Source organism: Equus przewalskii, chromosome 26 (genome assembly GCF_037783145.1).
Source record: "Equus przewalskii isolate Varuska chromosome 26, EquPr2, whole genome shotgun sequence".
Classification (NCBI taxonomy): Eukaryota; Metazoa; Chordata; class Mammalia; order Perissodactyla; family Equidae; genus Equus; species Equus przewalskii.
In genome coordinates this window covers 15,618,600-15,630,841 of record NC_091856.1, presented here as the reverse complement: position 1 = coordinate 15,630,841, position 12,242 = coordinate 15,618,600, and the positions used below count along the sequence as shown (strand labels likewise).

Below are 12,242 nucleotides of genomic sequence, written 5' to 3'. Positions count from 1 at the left end.
CAAAAGCCAAAGAGAAGGGGAGAGGGTGGGGCTGAGGAAGCCCTCCTCCCCAGGGGAAGAGTGAGAAATGGGAGTTTGGGGGGGGCCAGAGGGTAACTGATGGCTGACACTCCATACGCAAAGTAGAAGCAGCAACTGCCCAGTTCTAACAACTGAAGGAGATTTAATAAAATAACATAGCCACACTGAAATGTATTATAGTCAATAAAATCATATTTTTAAAGACTATTTAATGACAAGGTAAATTGGCCAAATCTCATGTTAAATGAGCTGAAACTCTGTGTGTTTATCATCAGTATATAAAACTGTACATGTAAGTCCAATTTCATAAAATAACCTTCAGAAAAAAACTGGGAAGAAAATTTTCAAAATGTTAATACTATATACCCACAGATAGTATATTTACCTACTTAAATACATCTGATTCTTCTGCATTTGAAAAATTACTTATAATGACCATGTATTACTTACTAGGAAATGAAATATCAATGTCTACCTAGGCACAGCTGATTGAAGACATACCTTTGGGGCATCTGGAGGCATAGCCTGAAGTGATTGGTCTCAAATGTAAAAATCCTTTTACATCTCAGTTTTGGTCTTAAATATTCATGAGAACTTTGTATTCTATTCCATAATACAGCTCTGCGTTAAGAAAGAAAATGACGCATTAGCTTATTATCAGGAAGTTGAAATGAAGCATTTCAAATCTTTTCTTGTCAATTGCCAAGTCCTATAGCATTGAGTCTGTCAGGATGGGATAACTGAGCTGGATTGAAAGCCCTGACCCTACTGGACCCTGTTACTCACCCAGCTGTGCCTCTCCTCTCTCCTAGTGTCACATTGGATCTTGAGAATCCAGATTCACATAAAAATCTGCACACACATTATAGTAGTTGTTTCCCTGCTTGACAAGCTCCCAGCAGGTGTTCACTGAGAAGAGGAGCCTGCATGGCTGGCCAGGATGTGACACAGAGCAGGGTGTTGAGGCTGCAGATGGTGGGAGTAATTGACTCCATCGCCTTCCTGAGAGATCAGGAGAATGTGGCCCTCCTTTGGCTTGTCACACGGGGAGAGGGATGCTGACCCACTGCTTTGTCAGTCTCTCTTACTCTGACTAATAATACTCATCAAAGAACATTCTCAGAGAAGAAGGATATTCTCTAATCCGCCAGTGTTATCACATGTAAGTGAAATAGTTGCCTCAAAGGACCCATTTTCCACAATTAATTCTCCTTCTCTAGCTCTCCAGCTTCATTTTTTATTGTGATTTTTGTTCTGTGCAGTAAAAGGCAATCTCTTTGCCTGCTGTTGATGATGGCGAGAGTTCAGGCACATTCAAATGTGTTGTTTGATAGGGTATTTTGATAAGGGCACCTCTTTCAACTTGGCTCACTCATTTTCACCTCGACCAATGGAGTCATATCTGCAAATAAGGCCCCATCATTTTAACCCTATTTTATAGGCTTTACCTTTCCAGATGAATCTGCAATTGACTTTGAAAGAAATTAAGCAATTTTTGTTTGTGTTTTTCACAGTAATTTCTAGCCAAGATTTCTCACTTTTTAGTCACAATTTGCTTCAAAATATGCATTCTTGGCTTTTAAATGTTGCTCCCAAAGTGGTGATTTCAGGCTGTTATTTTTGGAATTTTCTAGCGATAAAGATACAAAGTTTAGGCTGTATGTATCTAATCGGTAGTAAAAATCTGTATTTTAAATACTCGTCTGCAATGGGATGTTATGTCGGACTTTCTTTATTGTCCCAGATTTGGCACCAGGACCCATGGCTTAAAATAATGAGCACTGGATATTCCACATTTTAAAGAAGGCCTCCAGCAATTGAGAAGGATACATTTCCCCAGAGTTCATGGCTACTGTGCAGAACACGCCCTACAAAATCAACTATCGCCACCACCACTCCCACCCAGCACCCTAATCAAGTTTATACCATCAGAGAACTGAGGAGAAGAGAAAACCAGAGACAGAGGAACAGAGCAGGCATGGGATCTTGGCTTTGGGGAAGATCAGTGTTCATATTGAAAGGCCAATCTCTCCTGCCCCTCATGGAGTGCTTTCCCCTTCCAGCAGTTAAGTGAAGGGGAGACCAGCGTTGTATATACTGGTTGGCAATTTACTTGAGTAGAAGTCTTGGTTTACCCCTGTGCCTATTTAATGGAGACAAAGCAAACCAGAGGCAAGGCCGATGTTTCAGTTTGGGTTCTGCCAGAAGCAGTTTGGGAAGTGAAGCTAGTAAACATTGATAGCAGAGTGGAGACGTGAGACAAGGAAGGGAACCAACAACAGAAAGGTAACTGGTGCTTAATCCCACTGGGGAACACTGGGAGCAAGTGTAGAAGTCAAGCCTTAGAATTATTACAAGTGAGTGGAATTTGGGCTATCCGTAGACCGTCTCCTGTCAATCACTGTTGAGAGTTGCTCCCTGGAGGGCGTTAATTCTCTGTCACTCTCACCTCCCGTGCAAGTGGACAGAGGGGTCTCCAGGTACCAAAGGAAGCCCTCAGGCAAAGAGATCCAGACACTAGAATATGGGGATGACGGAGGGGGAGGCTGGGGGGCATTGACAGTGTCTACTGTTGCAGGCAGAAAGGGGACCTCAGAGGAACAGCCTGCACTATCAACATTTGGCAAAGCAAGGATGGGTGACTTTTCCAGGGGTGAAGGAGGACCATGGACAATAGCTGGACATGACTCCCTTTATTGCCCATTAAGCAAGGCAACTCCAGTAGTAAGAAGTTATTGGGTGTACCACTGGAAGTGGAAACTGAGGAAAGATGGAGAGTTCTCCAAAGAACACAAACACTGGCCAGCGTTTAGGAGTCCACAAACACAGAAAGCACCAATGACTTTTTCTTTATTTTCTTTCACTTTCTGCTCTTTCAAAATTTTCCCTTCCTTCTATAGTTTCTTCTATAGTTTCAAGGCATAAGACCTAATATCAGAATTTAGTAGGCAGAGGTAGTTTAAGTCTCAGCAGTATAGTTCTTTGCAGGAATTTTTCAGGGTGATCTATATTCACCTGTTTGACGTTTTCCCAAATTGTGGAGAAATACTGTATGGACGTATCTAATTAGATAAGGAAATTATAGGGAAATGTATATAACTCTTTCATAGCACTTGTTATCTAGGTGATGTCTGTCACTCCTCTGCTTGTTGAGGACAGAGATCACATCTTATTTGATTTTCTGTCTGCTATGGGACCTAGAAAATGGCATTCATTATAACCTTAGAATTCTTGAAAAGAGATATCTTAGTATACTTAATGGTTTTAATTTTAATATATCAAGGATAGTATTGTGCATCTCTGATTTTTTTTCTAACTAAAACAAGGATAGTTATGACATCTTCTCGAAGGAATATTCAGTGAATGCTTGACTTTTTAAATGATAGATTATAGTACTTTCAGCAAATTTACTCTTCAGACCACTTTCCCAAGGGAGCAATGTGAGTATTGAGTAGAATCTCAGACAGGTGTCTGAGATTCTTTTTTCCCATAAATCTGGTGAAGGAGGCAAACCCCCCAGCACCTCAGAGAGAACTCCTTCCAGTGAGTTCAGAATCTACAGGCATCTGAAGTTTTGGATTCCTGTCCCTTCTCCATGTCACTGTCAGCACTGCCCTTTAACCACTCCCATAATGTCATCCTCATAACAGCACAGGTTCAAGTAGTTATTTTTCTGTTCCTCAGCCCAAGACATTATCACCTCTTCTTGGCTCAGGTGGAGTTGTATGGTTATTGGTTATAGAGTCATAATTTTTCCTAATCCTATCTTGTCAGCCTCCACAAATGTGCCTACTTGTTTTCATTCACAGCTTTGAGTGAAATATTGGTTTCATTGTATTTGGCTTATCTACTTGACAGACATATTTTAGCTACATGTTAAAAGTTCCTTTTGCTAATCATAATAATGATAATGAGTAATGACTATTTTTCAGGTACCACTCTAAGCCCTTTCCCTGTATGAATTCATTAAATCCTTGCAACAGAAAAACCTCCTCAGTTAGGTTATTATTATTATCTCCAAGTACAGATGAGGAAACTGAGGCACAGAGAGTATAAGTAACTTGACCAAAATTACACTGCTGGTAAGTCAAGGTGCTGGAATTCAAATCCAGGCAGTCTGGGCCAAAAGTCTAAATTCTTAACCACCATGTAATAGTGCCTCTATGCTATATTGTCAGATCTAGTAGGTGCGAATCTGATACATACTCATCAATGAAGTTCATTGCAAAGACATGAGGCAGAGAGGACAGCCATGAGGGGGCCTTGGGTATGTGGATGGCCAAGCAAAAGGCCAAATGGAGCAGACGCAGGACTAAGAGGAGTGAACTGTCATTTGAATGGACACTCTCTAAAGTGCCTGATAATCCCAAGTGATCACCGTCATCACCCACGCCCTTCACCCCGTTCAGTCCAGGAAATTGCCTCTCCAATGTCATTTTTATACAAAGAATTGCATTGGCTAGCATCCCCCACCTCATGTACCTTGGCGGATGTCTCTGCCAATCATTGCGGAGACCAAGACACTGAGGCAGTGTGAGGTCATAGCTTCTATTTGCAACGTATCTGCCTCTGTCCTCTTCATTTATCTAGTTTTCTGAATTCTTAGGTTTCTCTGATCCAAGGCCTGTACTCAAGCTCACACCCTTCATTAAAATAAAAATGTGACTCAAGCAAAATCCATTTTTCTAGTCCTAGGTACATCTAGTCCCCGTCTCAAAATATCATACAGTGTAAACTTAAGTTTATAAACTTGTATGCCAAACCTCAGTACAAAACTTGGTCTTCCAACTAAATTCAGTTTATCCTACTCTGAGCTACTCAGTGTTCCCCTGCATTTTAATATTCCTGTTTTTTTACATGCTGCTCCATTTCACAAAAGTAAAAAAACTTCCCTTATGACTATTTTAGTAGTTTCTTTGGGTAAAAAAACCTTGCTTTAATAGTCAGCTTATGATCATCAAAGCTTGGAAAAAGCTTTCTTCAAGTACCTTAGACAATAAACTAGATTAATTTACATATCCAATGCATATTTAAGGAACACTGTCACTGTTCCAAGTGCCAGTGTGTAATTAAATTGTAAGAATTGGTTAACCCACCAGAGACTATATTATACTCAAGGTAATTTTAAAACTCAATTCCTTTGAATGATGACATATGTAAATATTACTACAGTCATTGATTATTTAAGTATATACATATAATAAATCTCGTAATCTATGCAAACTCAACCGTAAATCATTTGGGGTTTAATTTCAGTGGTGGTTTTTTTTGAAATATGAAACACAGGATCTTTTGCTCTTTAATGGTAGTTCATGTGATCATTCATACAAACTAAAATACAAAACAAAAAAAGAAAAGAAAAACAAAAACACTTCCAAATGTCATTTATTTGGAATACTAATAAATGTCACAATTAAATGTGTTTTTGATAAATTTAGGATAACCATAACAAATAAAATACACTGTAAGTTCATGAACTTAAAATCTCCCCTCAACCCCATTCCTTTGAATTCCCCATGGGTCAGTATATTTGATTTGAAATATATCTGGCTTTTTGTAGAGTTTTAGAATTGGGTTATTCCTGAAGCCCAAATATTTGCAATATGATGGTTAGATTCTTTGTGTCTTTCGTCTATTCTAGACTCCCGCTAAACTTTTCCTTCATAGTTACTATTAAAATTCCTGGTAAAACAGCATGATTTCTTTCCTGACAGTTTTGAATCATAAATAACATTTTTCTACTTTCTCAATAATAGTTTTACACTTGGATTAGCCCAATCTCTACACCACGTTTCCTGGCATTTGGTGCTTTTTTGGAAGGATAGTTTGATCTGATAAATTTCCAAAGCAATTTTTCTCCTAGGTAAATCTAGGCATAGCATTAACTTCCTTTTCCTTGTAGCTCATTTCTTCTGTAGTCCGTGTCCATCAACAACCATTTTCACTGAGAACCACACACAGCCGCCTCCTCAGTCCTTTGCCCACCTATGGAGGGTGTCCCTTTCTGTGTGGATTGAGGGTGGCAAGTCAGAGATTGAGATGAATTGTTTACATTCTTTCTTTCTCCTGGAAATTTAGACCAGGGCACAAAGAGCTCTGACACAGTAGATTTTTTTTACCAGTATGTAGGGAATATAGAGTTAAGACTACACAGTGAACCAGAGGAATCCCATCGCTGTAAGGAGAAGTGAATGATGAAGGTGTGCAGACAGAAACTGAGAAAAGATACAGCGTGGCCCCCATGAGAAGGAAGCAGATGGAAGGTTAGAAGGAGCAGCAGCCGTGGTTCCTGCGGCTTGTTCCTGTTCCAGTCTCTCTTGAGGCCCAGTTCTTCTCTCTCTTCTTGGGTATGGAGAGATATTTCTATATGCTTCCAATAAATACCCTTTGTTTAAGCTAATTAAGTGGATATCCAATGCTTATTGACAACAAAATGTGGTTAAGACCATCCTTCATAAATTTTTATCTTAAAACTGTCCAAATACCTTTAATTCAATGGTAACCATTAAAAGTCTGCAGGTGTTTCTCTAAAAATAATTTTTGCTTCTTTACCTAATTGTGGAAATTATATGTCCACTGATAGTTTTAGATAACACAGGATAATATAGTAACTATTACAGTTTTTGTCTCTTCCTTTTTTTATGTGTGTGAGTGCCTATATAATTATATGTAAATATGTATCAAAAGCGTGTTCTCTAATTTTTATTTTTAAAGCTGCATAACAAAATTTTTCCCACACAATAAAATTCTCCTAAAATTACCTTTCAAGTATATTTTATCATGTAGATATACCGCAACTGAATTTTCAAATCTCCTATTACTAGTCAGTTGTTACTGGTAAATTTTGCAGATAAAGTAGCTATTCATGTGCATAACTCTTTCTCAGCACCTCTCAATAGTTCCTTTCAACTTGATTCTTCCATTTGAAATATGAGTACTTTTTTTATGACACTTATTTCTATTTCTTGCCTCATTATTTGGCTAGACTTCCCAAATAGACATGATGGAACATTCTTACCTTGTCCCTGAATTTAATGAGAGTGCTTCAAGAGTGATTGTGCCCATTGGTTTATGATAATTCTCTTTGTCGTATTAAGTAAAGAGTCTGTGGATTCTTTGCCTAAGTCATTTGTAAAACCATAAATTGATGCCCAGGTATCATTTGAAATTATCTTACTTTCTCCTTTGGCCTCTTGATATGAGGCACATGAATAAATTCTCTAATATCTTTGACTTTATGGACTAACTGCTACTCAGTCATATTGTTATAAGCATTTAACATGTCAACTGAAATCATTTTGTAAATTTATTCATAACAATATTAATACATTTAAATTTGATTTTTTTAATCTTGTAATAAATTAGCGGTTTGTTTAAGTGACATGTCATTTAGCTCTCTTTCATTTTCATTTCAGTTCTGATGACTTTACTTTTGGCTATTCAGATTTGCTTTATTCCCTGTGTGTTTATAGAATGGATGGTGGAATCTGGCATCACTGGAAATTTGCTTGGTCTTTTGCGTGCTTATTCTGTTTTTCACAGTCTAGATTAAGTCTGCTACTCATCAACTCCTGTACACATCATTTCCCAATTTGATGTACTGTCCCTATGGGTCCATTTCAAAATGATTTGTGACCCTGTTGAATAACTAAAGCATGTATGTGGGTGGAAAAACTCTGTGATCATAAATCTGAGATTATGTTCTCTTTTGTCCCTCTGGTTTTTCTGTGATTTGGCTAGACTGTAATAAATAGCCTAAATGTTACCCAAGCCAGCATTCTTTTTTCGTTCTAGAATTTCAGTCTATGAAACCTGAGTTAATACTTAAAATAAATGAGACACACTAAATATGATTTATTTGATATTACAGTATATATAGGAAAGCTCAGTTACTACAGAATACTCTTTCCTGTTATACTTTTGTCATTGTTTTACTTTTTGCTTGTTTGTTGTTAGGGAATGGTTCTGTTGTATCATCAAATAGCATAATTAAAAATCCCTAGCACGGTGCCTGGTATATAACATAAGCTCCATATGGATTTGGTGAAATAAGTTTAAATATATATTTATAAGAGTTTTCATTTCACAATTGCAGAACAAGATTTACTGTAACAATGTTTGGCCTAGAATTTATTAGTTTATTCTGCATGTTTGCCCTATAGCTAGTGAGAATTCAGGCATTTGCTTGTTTATTCTTTCCTCCACTTATTTCATAGTTATTTTTAATTTTTATTTTCTTTACTTGATTTAACATTGGTTTATAACATTATGTAAATTTCAGGCATACATCATAATTGGACTTCTGTATAGGTTACAACCTGTTGGCCACCAAAACTCTGGTTTCTGTCTATCACCATACAAATGACCCCGTTTACCCATTTCACCCCTCCTGCATCCTGTTTCCCCTCTGGTAACCACCAGTCTGTTCTCTGTCTCTATGTGTTTGTTTGTTTGTTTGTTTGTTTGTTTGTTGTTGTTTTAAATCTTCCACATATGAGTGAAATCATGTTTGTCTGAAAGATATTTGTCTTTCTCCGTCTGACTTATTTTACTTAGCATTATACCCTCAAGGTCCATCTGTGTTGTTGCAAGTGGTCAGATGTCATCTAGTTTTATGACTGAGTACTATTCCATTGTATATATATATATACACCATATTTTCTTTATCCATTCATCTGTTAATGGGTTTTTGATCTTCAGTAGAGTAAAAACATGAGTCAATCCTTGCCATAGAGTATCTTGCTATCTAGCTAGGGGTATAGCCAGATAGATAAGCACTACCTATAATTGTGATGGGGTTAGAATAATGGAATGAAGTGGGAGCACTGAGGTGGATTTAATATTTTCTGCACAGCAGAAGAATTTGAGAAAGTTTCAAAGAGATGAACTTTGATCTGGATTTTGAAGAACTAGCAAGAGTGGAAGTAGACATAGTGGCAGGTGAGAAAGAGCTGTTAAGAATTTCTAGGGAGTCTGAACATAAGGAAAGCTTGGTATGTTCTGAAACCTCCAAAAAGACTAGTGTAGCGAGAATATAGTAGAAGAGGTAGGTTGGGGAAGTAGACAGGAGAAAGGGGTGTGGTAAGGCATGTCTCTGGAAGTATTATTTGGGACTGGATAGTAAAAGGACATGTAAAGAAATTTAGACTTTATTTTGTAGACAGGAAAAATAATGGAAGTTTCAAAATATGATTAAGTCAGTATTTCAGAAAGATAACTTTGATGGCAGGTCAGACAATGGACATGAAAGAAGAGCAGTTTCAGACAGAAATGCTTAAAACAACTCTTGTTTTACAATAATCCATGCAGAACCAATATGCCGTACCTGAACCGAGGCTGGGCAATCGGATTGTGAGGTAGGTAGATAATTCCGAGGTGAAGTATACAGGTCTGGATGCATTGCTAAAGGTGACAGAAAGAAGGCATCATAGATTACTCCTAGATTGCAGACTTGTAAAATGGGATAGATTATGGTGCCACTATACGTTAATTATATAAGATATTGATGTATCTTCAACACAAGAGGTGGGAACCCTTATTTGTGCTTGGAGAGGATGTGTTGAGTTTGAGAGGCCTATGGCATGTTCAGGCAGAGGTGTCTACTGGGCCATGGGAACTTTACATTGGGAGTTTGAGTTTAATTTGGCATAGATTTAGGAGTCATTAGTCTATAGGTGAGACTCAAAGTTCTGAGATCGCATGACATTCCCCAGAGGAGGAATAGAGAACAAGAGAAAGAGAAAATTTGGAAATGATATAAAACTATAATAAAGAAGCAAATAAAACCCCCTAAATATACTACCAAGAGATAGCCATCATTTTGATGTATGTACTGTCAGTCATACTTTTACATACATGCACGTACACGCAGTACATGCACACTAATGTAATAAAATCATTGTATTTGATTATCTACTTTTTAAATTGAATATTATTCAAAAAGGGCTTATAATGATATTTCATGATTTCCCTGTAATTTATTTAACCAGTAACCTATTGTTGGACTTTTTTATTGTTTCCATTTTTTTACTATTGCAAGTTATTCTGGGATACACATCCTTTTGATCATTTTTTATGGGTATCCATGGTTATTTCCTTAAGATAGTCTTAGATGTAGAATTGTAGTTCAAATTGTGTGAGATTTATAAGGCTTTGGTTGCTGTGTCACACAGCACTCCAAATATTATCAATCCAGGTGGCATTTCGGATAGAAGAATGTCTCCCCACTTATTTTATAATTTTTAAATTAAAAAAATCTTTGGCCATTCGAGAAGTGAAAAAATAGTATTGCTATTATTTAACTTACATTATTTTGGTTATGAGTGAAGTTAAATGATTTTCTGGTTTTCTGACAAATAGCATCTTTTTTTTTTAGTCTTCATTTTGTTTGGTCAAAACATTCACCTAGGTTTCTGTTATTTTCCTCTTTCTGTTCCTTTAGAGGTATGTCAAAGTTCTTTGTATGTTAAGGACCTTAATACTTTATTTGATAAGCTTAGTTAATATGTTTTCCAGTTTGTTCCTTTTTAATTTTGATGTTTTGAGAAGGAGCAGAAGCTTTAAGAAGTGTAGTGCTTATCGTGGTTTTGTCTCTTATTGTCTTGGCTAGAAATTTCAGAATGATTTTAAATAATAGTGAAAATACTTAGAATTGCTGATTGCTCCTTATCTAATTGGGAAATAGGCTGGGTTTTCACAGTTAAGTGTAACTTATGTTGTTGCCTTGAGATAGATAATCTATCATATTACTGAAGTATCTTTTTATTCTGAAATATTTATTTATTAAAATAAAGCAGAACTTAATTTTATTGAATGTGTTCTTAGTATCTTAGATTATTTTTTCTTTTAATTGGGACAATTACTGTGTTGTATTATGGCAAAAGGTTTACTAATTTTAACCTATTTTTGCATTTGAGGAGTCAGGCTTATTGAGTAAAGCGGAAAGATCCTTTGAATATTAGTTGAATTCAGTTTGGAGGTATTTATTCAGAATTGTGCGTCTATGTTTATAAATGGGGTTAGTTGGCAGCTTTTCTACACTAAAATTTCTACCAAACTCCATCAGTTTGAATTTCTGACAGTTTATTTCACTACTGCCCATGTGGATTTCTGCGTCTTCCATTGTGTTTGGGTTTCTTGCATTATTTCCTTACCAAATCCCTCTCCTGTGACACGTCTCTGTTTTCCTCTTAGCCTGTTCTCTTTCTGTGACTCTCAGTTCCTGTTTCCATGGAGATTTTGACTTTCTACATCCTGAGCACCACTCCTTTGTGCTTATTTTCTTCTTATTTCCGTATTAAATGATGTATTCTTCTAAGTCTTCAAGTTCATTTTGCAGTTCTTGAGTTTACAGAATATTTCATAGGCCTGCTCTAGACGTTCTGTGTTTTTCCCTCCTGGAATGGGATATATCTGTCTTGACCTGCACTGTCCAATATTGTAGCCTCTAGCCAGATGTGGCTATTTAAATTTAAATTAATTAAAATTAGATAAAATTATAAATTCAGTTCCTCAGGAATAATAGCCTCATTTCAAGTGCTCAGTAGCAACATGTAACTTGTGGCTATTGTGTTGAACAGAGCAGATAACATGTCAGTCGTTATAGAAAATTCTACTGGACAGTGCTGACCTAGACTCTCTGTTTTTAAACAGATGCAGTGTATGGCTTTTTCTTAACCCTCTTTGTCGGTTACTTGGATAGGTTATCAGTTTGTTTTAATAGTAATAATAGTAGCTGGATATACTTCTTCATTCATGGATGAGGGGAAAAAACTTTTTTTGTTGTTTTTTACTTTTTGGTGAGAAAGATTGGCCCTGAGCTAACATCTGTTGCAAATCTTCCTTTTCTTTTTGTTCCCCAAAGCCCCAGTATGTACTTGTATATCCTAATTGTAAATCATTCTAGTTTTTCTATATGGGACACCACCACAGCGTGGCTTGATGAGTGGCATGTAGGTCCATGCCCAGGATCTGAACTGGAGAACCCTGGGCCACTGAAGTGGAGCATGTGAACCTAAGTGCTTGGACATGGGGCCAGCCCTAGAGAAAAAAAAAAACCTTCTATATGTCTTCTTTGAAAATATTTTGCTAAATGAAATAAAGCTAGAATGTGAGATACAGATAAAATGCAAGAATTCACTATGAAAAGCAGAACTAAATCCTAGAAAGCATTTGTTCCATGCACTCAATGTAAGTAAATAAAACCTTGAAATGGAGATGAG

At 36.9% G+C, this 12,242-nt stretch overlaps 1 protein-coding gene across 2 annotated transcripts in view; it reads left to right on the top strand.

Moving 5' to 3' along the window:
• SVEP1 (sushi, von Willebrand factor type A, EGF and pentraxin domain containing 1) overlaps window positions 1–12,242 on the top strand; it is a 167,488-nt gene that overhangs the window by 10,897 nt on the left and 144,349 nt on the right. The gene's annotated exons all lie outside the window — the stretch shown is intronic.